This window comes from Grus americana, chromosome 5, assembly GCF_028858705.1.
Source record: "Grus americana isolate bGruAme1 chromosome 5, bGruAme1.mat, whole genome shotgun sequence".
Taxonomy (NCBI): Eukaryota; Metazoa; Chordata; class Aves; order Gruiformes; family Gruidae; genus Grus; species Grus americana.
This window is the reverse complement of record NC_072856.1, coordinates 45,464,682-45,480,986: the sequence shown is the minus strand read 5'-3', so window position 1 is coordinate 45,480,986 and position 16,305 is coordinate 45,464,682. Positions and strand designations below refer to the sequence as shown.

The 16,305-nt window shown below is 43.8% G+C and overlaps 1 protein-coding gene across 3 annotated transcripts in view; it reads right to left on the bottom strand.

Annotated features, from left to right (window-relative positions):
- The window catches only part of TTLL5 (tubulin tyrosine ligase like 5), a 150,404-nt gene that overhangs the window by 47,588 nt on the left and 86,511 nt on the right, over positions 1–16,305 (bottom strand). The window lies entirely within an intron of this gene.

Genomic DNA, 16,305 nt, shown 5'->3' with positions numbered 1-16,305 from the left:
ATAGGAAGAAGTGACTGTATCAGCACACGCTTTCTAAAGTCTGTAACAAAGCGATTACATAAAATATAATCAGAGGTGGTGGTGGAATACACTCAGATCCACAAAGGAAGAAAGAATAGTAGCGTGAGTTTTACCTATTGCAGAAGGTCACCCAGTAACTGCATGTGCTGCACAGACAAAAACATCCTATCACACACACTGGGGAAAAAAAAAAAAAACAAACCGGCTACTGCTACAGAGACCACAGACACTACACACAAACCATGACATACAGACTTTCAGCGATCCTAAGAGCAGCATGGCACATTGGCACCAAAGCAATTCCAGGGTTGTGATGCTCACTGTTTTACAGCTCGCATTTTTTGAATCCCTGCAAGCCTCATGATGGCCACACAACACTGTATTAGTACTGTAAAAGCCAAGTGCTATTTTTCCATCACTCAACTGGTCACCCAACTACCTTAGAGGTAATGGAAGATACTTTCTGGAAGTGCTTATTTCAACCAAGGCAGCACAAATTCCTAGCAATGCTCTTCTCAAGCTAAAACTGACAGAAATTTTCCAGGTCTGTAGTGTTCCTTCTAAGAACCCTCCAGAGATACCCTACTTGCAGAAAACTACTTTTCAGAAAAAGAATTCTGCCCTAAAAATGCACAAGGTATTTTTCAAACAAATTTGCTCTATTTTGTTGATAGCTAAAATGCAGCCTAAAAAATAACTTCAGAACAGAATGGCAGGTTAAATCTTGAATTACATGTTATCAATTTTTAATACAGAAAGAGAAAACATTTTAGAAAAATCTATAGCCAGCACCGGAACAAAAAACCCCACACTGCACCTCCTTCCCAAAACTTCCTATGCATCTGTCCCTCTCTGTTGCCTGCAGAAACTGGTGATGGCATACCAGGACTGGATTATAAAGAACGGCAAGAAGAGAGTGGAAAGACTTTTATTTTTGTAAAGCCTCACCTGGAAAAGCAAGCTCTTCAAGTACTCCAGAGCAAGAATATCCCCATTTTTTTGGCACTTTGTCCTCCAAGGATTAATACCACAGAAGTGTGTTGCCTTGCCAGAAGAGGCTATTCCAGTTTATGACAATTTTGGCCTCCTTGATGGTCTTTTGTTTTAAGCTATACAGAATATGGTTCCCATTCCACTCCTAATGTTGTTCCATAAATTCCCACCTCCTATTGGGATCTATCTATCTCTTCGCCTTGAAAACAGAGCTCAGCCTGCAGCACTTCCAGTAACCCAGTGTTTCAAGAAGAAAAATCACGGAGGAGTTCACATTATACTAAAGAAGTTCAATATTCAGTGGAATAAACTGAGTTACAGCATCTTGGTTCTGGCAGAGAAGAGTCAGATGAGTAAAGGGAAAGCTCCCAGCTAACTGCCTCCAGCAGATACAGCAGTGAGTGGTGTCTGTTCCTGCTTTAACAGAGGCTTTATATGAAGCCTTGGTTTAGCCACCACATTTCTGTCTCTTTCCTTATTGGAAAGATGACCTGGTCCCCCTAGTCTCCACAAGGAGTTCTGCGGCATCATGGCTGTAAATCTCTGCCTATTTTATGTGGCCATTACAGAACAAAAGATTAAAATTACTATGATTATTTTGGGAGGGGACATAAAGCAGAAGAGAGGTGAGGAAGCAGTAATTAGAAAGGCAAAGGAACCAAAGTGAAATAAATTACTCTAATAGGTCCAAGCAAGTGCAAGGTGCTTCACTTACACGTGGCACAAGGCATTATAACTCAAAGAATGAAACATAATAAAGCAATACTATTGCTAATGCCCACACTCTTGGTTTAATTAATTTTCTTTTATTTCCCTCTCCCCATCCTGGCACTGCAAAGAAGAATGCAACACATGAAGGCTGGGGGCAGAAGTGCTGCACGGGGCTGAGGCAGCATACCTGGCAGCTGCTAAAACAGAACTTCAAAGTCTCAGCTCCCTTTGAAAACCCATCAGGCAAGAACCACTCCTCCCCTTCAGCTTCTTTAGGAGCTGGTACACTTAACCACTTCAGCATGTTTGGCAGATCTACAGCCACTTCCAAAGCAGGTGGTGGAGTGGAAAATTGTGGGAGAGCCCCAAATCATTCAGTTGTCTCCCTCTTTCCCCAGCAGACTGTGAGGCACGTGCTGACCAAGCAGGCCAGCTGACAGACCACAATCAAGCACAGAGAACGGGGAGTTTATGATTATACCTCTGAAACTACAGAAAAGGCCCGGGCTTACCTCAGTAAACTGAGTCAATGACATCTTTCTCCAGGAAACTGCTAAATCTGATGACAGGCAAAGTCTATCATTAGAGGAAGATGAGTAAAAGGATGTTCAGATAATTATATTGTATTGTGCAAAAAGCTGGCACACTCTAAAAGGCAGTTCCCAGGCTTGTCTAGGAGTTGTTCAAAGATCCCTCTCTGTCAGACCCTGTCTGCAAATGATGCTCAAATTGCACAAAAATTACTTTGATTGCCTAGAGCTTGAAGTCTTTTATGTGCGAATTCTGCCTCCGTCTACAGCTGCAGGCTAGGAGGTAGATAGAGACTGTAAGCACTGGTTTTAGTTGCAGCACCTAGAAAAAAAGCTTTTAGATTCTGACATTTGAACAAGCACCCATATGTGTGATGTTTCGTCCTCCAACGTGGACAGAAGAGTCTATGATGCAGTTGTGCCAGCTCTGCTGGTCATCCCAACTGCAGGCTATATCCATCTTTTCCCCTCGGGGTTTGAGAAGAATAGGAATCTAGGGATGGTGCTGTTTCCTTAGGGATGAAGCTTTGCTTGATTCCTTAATGACTGATTTTTAGCTAGGCCTTTCAATTGCTAGGTCTTCTGGACTGTATATGGGTGTTGAATATTTGTAATGACTCTGGAAACCAAAAGCCAAGAGCAGGTATCTTCAGAGGAAGTACAATAGCTTTCATAGGAATTTGTGGTTAAAGATGAAAAAAAAGTTATGCAATCCTATATTCCAGTCCAACCCAAACCCTTTTTCTAGAGCCAAAATGGAATTGTTTCCTACAGCGTACAGAGAAAATTGTATAATTAGTCAGAAGCTCCCAGACTCAGGAACACAGATGGGAACCATGGAATCACTACCTCAAGAATTTCTCCAAGTGATTGCATGTAATGCTAAGCATGAGCACATCAAAGATGCAGCTGCAGATGCTAAACCCTTATAAGGACAGACTAAAATATCCCAGCCACTTAGTGGAATAATGTCCTTTCAAGAATCCCCTCCTAGCATAGATAAGGCACATCAAGAGAGGACAATAACAATAGCGTCCAGGGTCCAATCAAGAAATCACCATTATATGCCACTTTTTTATACTTGATGCCTTTTGTGATGTTTCAGCAAGTGTTCTAAACAGAGTAGATTTTTCTCACAAAGGCCACAACTGGTACATTTCACAGAAAATGAGTCTGTAGTAAAGACAAGTAAGAGTCCAAACACAGCCTCCAGATGGCTTAAGCTGAACACAGTAACATTTGCAAAGAGGTTAACCTTCATGTTGTGTACTGTGTTTACGGCTCTCTAGAGACTAGCTGGAGTGTAAAACAGTAAGCGAGCTCAACATAAAGGCGAGTAACAGACATTAGAAAAAACCCGAAAGTAAGTGACAAGAGCAGTTGTTACCTAGTTTTGCTACCAAACAAGATACACCATAGACACGAAAGTGAGATTTTGATAAACCAAATGCAAACAACCATGCATTCTCTGGCAACAAGCAGAACAATTCACAATCTATGAAGTTACATGATATCAGGAATTTAGATAGTTTCAGAGTGAGACATGCAAACAACAAAATATCCAGCACTACAGTTCTCTTTCCTTTCACAGAAATGCTCCTCAGTAACAGAGGCCTAATGTCTACATTCACATATTCAGGTTCTGTAATGCTTTAGAGATCATAATATGTTAACAAAGAATTTGTTCTGTTTAGAAAATACCAATAAAGAAAACCACTGCACTACATGAATCATATTCTGTCCTCTGCGCCTCAAAACAACCTAGAAATTCATGCATAACTTTCATTCTCTTTACAGAGATAGTAGAGGATACTTTCATATTTAAATCAGCAGCAGCAGGAAAGTGGAATTTCAGAAACAAATGAAAACGTGACTCTGACCTTTGAAAAATCCAAAATCAGTTATGCAAACAATATCCTAAACAGAAGGACAAAATATTTAAATGACTAAAAATGGGTTAGATCCAAGTTTCTTGAAATATACTAGAATAATCCAATTATTAAAACTGGGCTTTCAAATTATTTTATCAGTACCTATTGAGTTATTTTATTTAATAAATATTTTTAAATATATTATATGCATTTATTTATATAAATTAAAATTAAAAAATAAAATATTTGTGAACTTTAAGAGAAAACAGAAAAAGTTATTGTTCCCAGGGATTTTTAATGAAATTAATTCCACATTAAAACACAGCTCCTTCTTGAGGGTTTTCGAATTTGAAGAAAGATTAGCAAGTACCCAATATTCAAAAACAAACTCTATGAAAGGAGGTGATTTGTGACAGCCAACACGGCTTCACTAAGGGCAAATTTTGCCTGACAAATTTGGTGGCCTTCTACTACGGGGTTACAGCATTGATGGACAAGGGAAGGGCAGCTGACATCATCTACCTGGACTTGTGCAAGGCATTGGACACTGTCCCGCACGACATCCTTGTCTCTAAATTGGAGAGACATGGATCTGATGGATGGACCACTCGGTGGATAAGGAATTGGCTGGATGGTCGCACTCAAAGAGTGTCAACGGCTCAATGTCCAAGTGGAGAACAGTGACGAGTGGCGTTCCTCAAGGGTCGGTACTGGGACTGGCACTGTTTAACATCTTTGTCAGTGATATGGACAGTGGGATCGAGCGCACCCTCAGCAAGTTTGCCGACGACACCAAGCTGTGTGGTGTGGTTGACACACTGGAGGGAAGGGATGCCATCCAGAGGGACCTCGACAGGCTGGAGAGGTGGACCTGTGTGAACTGCATGAAGTTTAATAAGGCCAAGTGCAAGGTCCTGCACGTGGGTCTGCGCAGTCCCAAGCACGACTATAGGCTGGGTGAGGAATGGATTGAAAGCAGCCCTGAGGAGAAGGACTTGGGGGTATTGATTGATAAGAAGCTCAACATGAGCCGGCAGTGCGCGCTTGCAGCCCAGAAAGCCAACCATGTCCTGGGCTGCATCAAAAGAAGTGTGAGGGAGGTGATCCTGCCCCTCTGCTCTTATGAGACCCCACCTGGAGTACTGCGTCCAGCTCGGGGCCCCAGTACAAGACAGACATCATGCTGGAGAGACTCCAGAGGAGGGCCACAAAGTTGATCAGAGGGCTGGAGCACCTCTCCTATGAGGACAGGCTGAGAGAGTTGGGATTGTTTAGCCTCGAGAAAAGGCAGCTCCGGGGAGAATTAATTGCAGCCTTCCAGTATCCAAAGGGGCCTACAGGAAAGATGGTGAGGGACTGTTTACAAGGGCATGGAGTGATAGGACAAGGGGTAATGGGTTTAAGCTGAAGGAGGGCTGATTTAGATTAGATGTTAGAAAGAAATTCTTTCTTGTTAGAGTGGTGAGGCACTGGAAGAGGTTGCCCAGAGAAGTTATAGATGCCCCCTCCCTGGAAGTGTTCAAGACCAGGCTGGATGGGGCTTTGGGCAACCTGGTCTAGTGGAGGGTGTCCCTGCCCATGGCAGGGGGGTTGGAACTAGATGATCTTTGAGGTCCCTTCCAACCCAAACCATTCTGTGATTCTATGAAATGCAGCTGATCCAAAAAATCTTAATAGGCAGTCATTGTTGGAACTGTTCATAAGGGATAAGCTCTAAAAACTTTCTTGATTTTTTTTTTTTTTTGGTAAGGAATTTTGAAAAACAGAAGGCTAGGGGGATCACTGTCAGTGGGAACCAAAATCTCACTCTTGGAGAATATTCTGGAGATATTATATGCAGTTCTTTCTAATAAAGACATGTGTTTATCAACACACCTCATCTTAAGAGCGGCAAAGTCTCTGAAGAATTGCTTTTGGGGCTCTCAGAGTTTCAAGAGCCTGTGCTTAGATCTTCCACATACACTGTTTTCTTTGTTGATTTCTTCACAACAGATGAGATTGTGTTCTCTTTGCTAGGTTCACTGCCTGAGTTGGAAAGCCTTTACCTGCTCTTCAAATTATCATCCACCAGAAGATATTTACAGAGAAACCAAAATCTTTAGCATCATGAGACTGTCAAAGAATCTTACACTCAAGTGTCTTCTAGTGGAGCTGAGATCACAAATATATTGAACAGAACATGTTATTTCAAGTTTTTTCTAAAACCACAGTTAGAGAACTTTTAGGAAACAGCCGTGGGAAATGAAGTCACTACACTGTAAGTAGTATGTTGTCTTTAACGAGTACTGGAAAGCTCTCATTTAATATTCAGAATTATTGTTTATAAGTGATAGAAGCCATACATCCTAGATAATTATTCATCAGTGCCAGAAAAGACCAACATAGGTGTCAAACCTGAGCTTCTGACTAATATAAAGAATATTATTCTATTTATGCTGTTCTGTAGCTAAAAATCTCAGAAAACAGAAATCTCGGAAATGCTGTATTAGTTGTAAAAATAGATGTGGATCTGAAAGTTCAAACAGTTTCTAGGAATGCAAAGCCTCCATTGGTATGACTGTTACTTCCTTGTGGATCTACACTCAGTCACCAGCAGCAAGAAAGAAAATTCTTAAATCTACTCAATTTCAAGTCTCAGCATCTGCAGCTTGTCCAAATGCTAAGTGAAGAGAAGCTGACACCTCTTTACTCATCAGCATCTTTATCCCAGTATCAAAAAAGAAACAGATGGTCCAGACTGGAGGTTTCCTCCTCCTCTTCACATAGTCTACCAAACTGAAAGTTTTCTGAGCTGAATTTTGAAGAAAACTCAATTTTCAACACTGAAGACATTCACAGCCCAACATGGCTACATTCTTCACAGAGAAGATTATATTTTTTTTTCTCAGCAATGAGCAAATAAAGAATTCTTTATGCATACAAAAGATTAAGACCACATAAGCCACAGCCCTTTTGCTCCAAAGGATGACTCTTGCCCAGGGTAAGCAACCCTGACAGACAGCTGCCAAGTAGCATGTGCAGCACTGCCAGATAACAATCTTCTTAGACTAACTTTTCAGTCAAGTCCCATGTGCCAGACAGCAGGAAGATAAAAAGGGCAATGGAAGACATTTACTGAGCCAGATGCAATCTGAAATTCAAGCAAAGAAACCATGCAACATCATGGATACCAGCAGCTGGAACGTAAAGAGTGTCTTTGCTAGGGCGCTCTCACTTTGAAATTCCTTTTACTAAAGGTTGTTGTCTCAGTGCCAGTTTTCAGTAGACTTGGATCAGCCAGGCTGCCTTGGCCTCCCCCCACCTGGTTTGCTGTGGATAGTAATTGGATGAGAAATGTTAATAAAAGTTCAGTGAGTGCAATAGGAGAGCGTCTGGAAACTGTGGTATCTTTAAGCACTACCTAGCTTTTTGCCTTTTTTTTTTTTTTTTTTTTTTTAAAGAAGATATCCATCTTTCAACTATTCTTACAGAATGAAACCCTAGAAATAACTGCTCATGATAAAGGCCTCTGGATACATCGGTATTTCCATCCTAACATTGCCAAACCTACCTTTAACAGTGCACTTAATCTTTGTGATTGGCACTGGTTCTGGTCAATCCAGTAACCAGCTTTCTTGAGCTACCAAAATGCTTTCATGCTCATTACCAAGTCCTCTTACCCAGAGCATTTTGGTCAAACTACTCACTGGCTGATAGTATACACTGTTGGGTAAAGACTAAGAAAGTACTACTAACTACAAATGTTACTCATTATTATAACTCACATTATTCAAAAAAAAAAAAAAAAAAGCTGGCATTCCACAGCAGAGTTCTGGTTGCCCCATCTTCTTCAGATTACACAATATATATAACACTTCAAAAACCTATGAGCTAGTGAATGCAATCATCAAAGCTGTCACCACATGCATAGGGAAGCTGAAATACTTCCTGACTTTTTTTTACACCTCTTTTTTCCCCTCCCCCTTTTTCAAAAGAGGTTTTTGTTAAATGCTGGAGCCCCACATGGCTCACAAACAGCTGCTGCTTGATACCTGCAGCCTAGAGAAGCCCTAGAGAATAACAGCCTGTCACAGAGCCAACAGCATACAATTCACAAACTCCTGTGTCAGCTACAAAACTCCTCCAGTCTGAAAGGTGGGGGAAATTACATGACAAAGCAGGATCTTCATAGGAAAGGCTGAGTAACACTTTCAGGGATAGGAAAGGTGTTTCTTTGTGCTTTTGACAGGGAATTCCCATTTATATCTGTCATGGTTTAACCCATTACAGCACATTTGTTACATCTTGTCCTGCCCAGACTGGCCCAAGGGCTACAGCATGGACTATCTCCTGTTTAATTTGTTCAAAGGCTTGTCATTTCTCAGGGCCCCATTTGAAATTGTTCTTCTTCTAAGTCACCTGATAGAGAGGGCTCACAGTCAGACTGTAATTTGGAATACGCATTCTCCAAAAACCCGCAACACCTAAGAAAGCTTGTTTCCTTTTTGCTAGTCTGTGAAGACATAGCTGCTATTTTGATGATCACATCCATTGGGATCTGATGATGCCATTCTTGCCATTTTATTCCTAAAAACTGGATCTCCTGTGCAGGTCTTTTGACCTTACTTGATTTTATGGCAAAGCTGGCTTTCAGAAGGATTTGGACTATTTTCTTCCCTTTCTCAGAGACTTCTGCTGCCTGGCTTCATACAATGATGTCGGTGTACTGCAAGTGTTCCAGAGCTTCACCCTGTTCAAGTGCAGTCTGGATCAGTCCATGGCAAAGGGTGGGGCTGTGTTTCCACTCCTAGGGCAGTCAGTTCCAGGTATACTGAACGCCCCTCCAAGTGAAGGCAAACTGTGGCCTGCACTCTGCCACCAAAGGGATTGAGAAAAATGCATTTGCATTATCAATTGTGGCATACCACTTGGCTGCCTTTGACTCCAGTTCATATTGAAGTTCCAGCATGTCTGGCACAGCAGCACTTATCGGCGGCATGACTTCATTCAGGCCACAATAGTCTACTGTCAGCCTCCACTCTCCATTAGATTTCCACACTGGCCATATGGGACTGTTAAAGGGTGAGCAAGTTCTGCTGATCAGGAATCAGGGAGTCTTGATTGGTGCGATATTGCCACCAGTGCACTGTTGTGGTAGTGATTGGCACCTGGTGTTGTTCAGCCCTGAGGAACCCCACAACAGAAGGGTCCTCCAAGAGACTGGGCAAAGTGGACAACTGTTCTATGTCCTCTGTCTCCAAGGCAGCTATGCAAAAGCCCACCAGTACCCTTTTGGGTCCTTGAAATACCCTCTCTGGAGGTAGTCTGTGCCAAGGATGCATGGAGCCTCTGGGCCAGTCACAACAGGGTGCTTTTCACAGTCATTCCCAGTTAGACTCACTTCAGCCTCCAGTAGAGTCAACTGTTGGGATCTCTCTGTCACTACAGAAATACAGATGGGTTCTGCCCCTTCATGGCATTAGAGTACACTGTGCACCGGTGGCCACTAGAGCCTTATGCTCCTGAGGGTCTGATGTGCCCGGCCACTGAATCCACACAGTTCAATAAACCTGGTTATCTCATTTCTCTACCTGGCTGGAGGCAGGGCCCCTCTAATCCTGGTTAGAGTATTTGTTACTCACTCCTTGTAAAAATGGAGTAGAAGTCCCTTCAAGAGGATCAGAAGCTTGATCAGGTCTTCCACTCTGTCTGAGGAACTGCCCGCTGGAAATTGGAGCAGCATTTTTCTTGGAAGAATTCCCTTTTGTGATTGTTTTGCCATGCAGCTCATGTACTCATACCTGCAGGGCTGAGGTAGGTTTTTCCATCCCACTTCCTCATGTCCTCCCCATGGTCATGCAGGTAAAACCACAGGGTCTCGTGGTGTGTACCCTCTATATCCTCTCAAGCAGAGGAATGCTTGCTCCTAACAGCTGAGATACTGGTCCATACAGGTGGGAGTAGGACATATCCTCTCTGAATTGCTGGACCTTCCAGGACAGTTTCTCCACAGCAAAGACAAGGGAGGAAGAGAGACTTTCTTCATATCGCTGGAGTCAGCTAGCCAGTTTATCCACAGTTGGCCTCTCTTCACTTTTCCAGTCCATTACTGCCAATGAGTTGGCGTATGATGATGGTGCGCTCTGTACAAGCTTCTGCCACGTGGATCACATGCACTGAACTTCATCTGGATCTGTAGGTAACTGCATGTTGTTTGGGTCAAAATAAACTCTCCCCCACACAGCTAATTCCCTCAGGTACTGGATGCCTCTCTCCATGGTGGTCCACTTGCCTGGACAACATACATCTTCCTTGAAAGGATACCTTTCCTTCACACCTGACAGAAGTTGCCTCCAGAGGCTGAAGGCTTGGGTCTTTTTCCCCAATCACCTTGTCTATGCCCCTTGCCCTAGACAGGGATCCCAACTGGCTTCCCTACCCTCTAATTCCAGGCTACTGGTCCTGTTATCCCAGCATCAGAGCAGTCAGGTGATAATGTGGTTGCCTGGATGAAATCTTTTCATGTATCTCACTCAGGAACAGGGATCGGGTGATTACCTCTGCTTCTGCCTCTTCCTCCTGTTCTCATGATGACCCTGGTTCATCTTCATCCCTTACTAAGTGAGCTGATTTTTTGTGTATTTCTTGTGTGTAGGGGAAACTGATACCGGCATGGGTTGGTTCTCTGGTTCAGCTGCAGCGCCAATCATGGGGATTGGAGCAGCCGCACCGCTTGTCATGGGGGTTGGATTAGCCGCAGCGCTAACAAATTTGTTCTAATGTGCTATGGTCAGATTTATTGTTATCTAAACCCACTGTGCCTCACATTCGGTGCCAAAAGGACTGTCATGGTTTAACCTGGCAGGCAGCTAAAACAACCACACAGCCATTTGCTTACTCGCCCCTCCTCCAATGGGATGGGAGAGAGAACCAGAGGGAAAAAAAAAAAAAGTAAATCTCATGGGCTGAGATAAAGACAGTTTAATATGACAGAAAAGGAATATGATGATGATAAAAGAATACACAAAAGTGATGCACAGCACGATACCTCACGACCTGCAGACCACTGATGCCCAGCTAGTTCCCAAGCCGCAGTCTAAACCCCTGGCCAGCTTCCCCCCAGTTATATACTGAGCATGACGTCACGTGGTATGGAATATCCCTTTGGCCAGTTGGGGGTCAGCTGTCCCAGCCAGGTCCCCTCGCAGCTTCTTGTGCGCCGCCAGCCTCCTGGCTGGCAGGGTAGTATGAGAAGCCAAGAAGTCCTTGACTTAGGGTACACATTGCTTAGCAACAACCAAAATATCAGTGTGTTATCAACATTATTCTCATCCTAAATCCAAAACACAGCACTATACCTGCCACTAGGAAGAAAATTAACTCTATCACAGCCGAAACCAGGACAATATCACAGGATAAAAAGAGCACCATGCTCATCCTGAGCAAGCCAAGCTAAAGCATGACCTCAGGCTGGATGGAAAGTGTGAATGTGCATTGGTGGTGGAAACTTCACTGTACAATGGAAGGTAGCCGCAAAACAAAGCCTAGCAGGAAGGAAAACCCTTTGGCCCCTTTTGCTACCTCCTGCTCTGGCATTTGTACTTGGTTACTGAAACCCTTTAATCATCTGAGCTTGACTCCAGGCCCTTTGGCTGCTGACTTCAGAGAGTTGTCCAGGGACTGCCCCACATGAGGGCTGCCTTCTGGAAAGGCTTTCCACATGGATCTCTGATCACACCCTGCTCCCAACATCTGACAGGGCTTACTGAGATAGCAAGTTAATCCTAATTCAAGTTCTTTCTCAGCTGTACAACACCAATGACTTCGACATAACTGTTCAAGACCTTTGCTCTCACCAGTAACCAGACTTCCTTTCTAACACTACCCTCTAGACACCTCCATTTTTTTAAGTGAAAAGGTATCAGGCAGACCTGGAAATCTTCAAAATATTCACAATGAGTTCAACTTCAGGACAGCCCTGGAGAGCATGAGGCAAATGAAGGAAAAGTTGCTAACCTGTCTTGTCCTTCATAAGCCTGGCTTAAAAAGGGGATTTCCATTTTTACAAAAGCAGCATTCTGTTGTGTGTCTGGTAGGGAGGATACAGCACATGCAGCTCTGAGATTTCAAAGTGCCTCACTGCAACCCACAGGAATAGCACAGTTCAAAGATGGGCCCATTCAATCCCTCTGTTCTTAGGCCAGATGGACCTGCCCTAAGATCAGCGCCAGAAAGGACACTCTTCTGGGAAACTTCCCAATGCCCTTCTCAGCTGCACAACTGTGAACTAATTCCAACAGCTATGGCATGGTAACACTGCTTTCATTTCTACCTCACTACCTGCAAGACCAATCAATGGACAAAACTTGAGGTCCTGGTGTGGGGAAGAGCCAGAGACGGATAAAAATATTGCTAAAAAAAATTAGGAAAGGGGAGAAACCAGACATTCGTGGGATTCCCTGACAGCTCTGTGCAGAAGGAAGGGCTGGGCTGGAAAAAACAGGGCCCCAGGTTCCTGCCAAGCTGTCTGAGGCCCATCCTTTCCAAATAGCTCAAAGAAACAGCCAAGGCTCCCTTGTAACCCTTTCAGAACTCCTCTAGAGAGACAGGCTGCTGTGGCCAGAGCTGCTCCCACAGAGCACCAGACTATGGCGGTCCCTTCATTCCTAGAAGGCTGTAAGCAGCAGAGTCGATCTCCCCCATGAGAGCTACGGCCTCATTAACCCTCTGAATACCACTCTGGAAAGCAACTATTTTAACAGTGATTGGGAGGTTTAAATAAATGCAGAGGAAAAGGAGTTCTGCTGGTCACTTCGCAACATGAAATATCTAGAACCTGCACAGGATATTTCAAAGAGATCTAAGATCAGGGAGGTTGTGGGGAGGTCATGAGTCAAGTAGTGCAAGACACTAAAAGATTTCAACTTGTTCTATATTGAATTAGATGCTTACTAGAACAGAAAACAGCATGTGACTTCTGTCACAGCCAACAAAATCCACTGGTGGCAGCTGAAAGCAGGAAGAGGAGAGTTCAGTGGTGAGGAAGGGGGAAAAAAAAAAAAAAGAATTTTATCAGCATGAACTGCCTATACCTGTTGCTCAGTTTTACATTTACTGCAATAATCAAAGAAAAACAACTGCATATTAATAAAAAAAATTCAGTGTTTAGCATGGTCAGAAGCCAGCAAGATATTAATATATGTTAGTTATGATTTATAAGGTAAAGATACAATAGTCTTACTTACAGAAAACCAATGTCTTACTCTTACTTCATGTACTGTTTTCATTTCTTGTCATCTCTATAAAGACAGCCAGACAATTATTAGAGGACTGGGAAGCATTCCATTTAGAACTTGAAAAGAATGGGACTGTTTAGTTTAGGAGAGACAAATAAGAAGGGAGATGATAGAAACACAGAGAATAAATAGCGCAGAAAATAAATCAAGCATTTCTGTTTGCCTTCATGTAATAAGGGTGCAGAGACTTTTGGCAAATTTGGGGAAAAATATAAAAAGGAAGCTTTTGCATAATATGTAATTCACCTGTGGAGCTCACTGCTACAGCTCAATGAGACTACAGTTTTTCCAGAAAGTAAAAATATATTATTACCAACAACATCCACACTAGACTATGTAGAACGAAAAATATCGTGAGAACTATAACCCAACTGTAGTTGGAGGATAAAAGCAAGCTTCTCCTGCAGATAGGGAATTTCACTGCTGCCCATCAGAATATTCTCTGTGCTACTGAAGACCGTGGTGGTAGTTGCTCCGAAGCACAGGATGTGAGAACTACATAGATGAGCAACCCGGTCCAAGATGGCAAATCCTATGTTTACATTAGGGTAAGGTCAGTTTGCGGAGGCAGCTGAAATGAAAAAAACCCAAAACCATTGCACAGTATTGGCTTGGGTGAAGGTATGAAACCCCTGTTGCGTTCCTCCACCTACTAACATGGGCTGCTTGCTGGGAATAACAGGAAAGATCCTCATCTCTTCTCTGAAAGGAACTCATGCAGTCAAAGAGAAACCTGCCCCCCTCAAATTTAGAGAGCTATTTGCAAAACCCATAATTGCCCAAGGCCAGCAGGCACAGGTAATGCAGACGTCATGCCCCCTGTGCTCAGCTAGAGCCAGCCCATGGGAGGCCCCAGGTGCAGCTCCAGCGAAGCCTCCCAGAAGTAGCTGAGAACAGAGGCCACACTCGCATAAGTCTGCCAGTGCCCCACTCTACCCTGCTGCGAGGCCCCAGCTCTCGCCTCCGGCTCACAGCCCCAGCACTGGCTCCTACACTCTCCCTGCATGCGGCCCAAACCCCCTTCGCCTCTGGAAAGGGTCCTGCGATTAATCTCACTTATTACCTCGGAAAAGTAACAGCACAGCGGCTGCCAGCCAAGTCCGACTCAACAGCGTCTGGGGAGCTGAGGCTGCAGGGCCAGGCCTCAGACTGTCTGGGCAAGTCACGAGCTTTCCGCCTTTCCTCTCCCGGAGGCTCTAGACAGACAGAGCCAAGGCCTAGCTGTGGGAAGCAGTGATCCTTCAGGACTGTGCCAACCCATGGTGCTGAGGCTCAGGGCGATTTCCGAGCAGGATGGAGAGTAATTGGACCTGCCATCACAAGTTTCTTTAGTGTGACCAAAATATATATAGAAGAAAAAAAATAATAATACAAGGCAAGCCATGTATTTCTGAAGCTTAAGTCAGCCAATTCACTTCCACAGTTAACAACTTGTCACCGGTGACCCTGGGAGATGTGTAAAAAATAAAAAATGGTAAGAGGTTGCTGAGGCAGGGGAAGGCTGTTACAGCACTAATATGCACGGGTAGAGGAAGAAATGCACAAACTAGAGACAGGATGAGTTGCAAGAACATACAACTACTCCGACAGTACTTTACTTTTTGCTCACCCTCCTCAAAACTCCTCTGAGCAGAAGGTAATAATAGACCAAACCCCAAATTTGGGGCGCTCAGAAATGCTGCTCCTCAAGGACGGCAGGCAGAATCAACGTTACAAGAGCTGCTGAGGAGATGCAGACAGGGGATCAGTCACAGAATATCCCTGTACCCACCTTCAATTACTCCTCCACCTCAAATAAAGAAATTGAATTAATTCAGGCATTAAGGTAAAGAGGTAAAGAGAAAAGAGAAGAGGACAGGCAGTACGAGGAGCAAGGAACAGACACGTGACTATGCTAGCACAGGGCTGGACTCAGTGCTGTTGGGCTGCTGCTGCTCTGGCACTTCTGTGCTGCTCAGCTAGGGAGGTGTTAAAGGTCAACACAGTTTGTTCAAGCTGCACTGAAGGCCTATTGTGTAGCCCTCAGTGCCTGCTGCTTTCTCCCTTCATTTCCTGCAGAGGCATCAGTGCAGCACAGTCTCCAAGTTAGCTTGCACCCAGATGCTGTGCAAACAAATAGGCTCTGACCACTTGGCAAGCGCGGCACAGGACAGCAGTTGGGCAGCCTCTGCCTTGCAAGAGACTGCAGGGAGCTTGAAACAAATGATTTGGAAGAGAATAAAGTCACTATCAACCCTTAAGATGCAGAACTACAAGGCAACACATATGTAACAAAGATAAATAGATTTATTCTTATAAAAACTTGGTGTTAGCTGCAAAACTTGGTGTTAGCTGCTAAGATCCCCAGGAATTCTCTCCTCCTTACTTCTAGGTGCAACCCCATAGGTAAGGTTGCTCTTTCCCACAGCTCCTACTGCAACATCCATGCTGCTTCTGCCATGCTAAGTCCATCCTGACCTAGCTCACAAGTCTTGCAAAAAAGCAAGACTGTCCCATCATTCTTCTGTCATTGAGAGACTCACCTTGCATATTAGCACACTTCTTGGCTATTCTAGTATCACTCTTCTTATAGCTCTTCAGAGCCCGGTCTAGTCAGGGTCCAAGCCTGATTTCTTATTTTACATTCCATACCTCCAAAATTTCAAATAAAAACTGAGAAAACAAAGCCACTTTCACCTTCTCTTTATGTCAAATGCAACAAGCTGCCCCTTTGACACAAAGGATCAAGACTGGTCAACCACAATTAGCCTGTGATAGTTGTCTGGGGTCTTTCTGGCAAAACTCAAAAGTTTCAGTGGAAGAAGCCACTTAAACCAGCACAGAACAAACTCTCAAAAGAGATCAGAGACTCTTCCTCTTGGACTCACAAGTCCAAAGGATATATACTTATTGTGATCAGAGCAG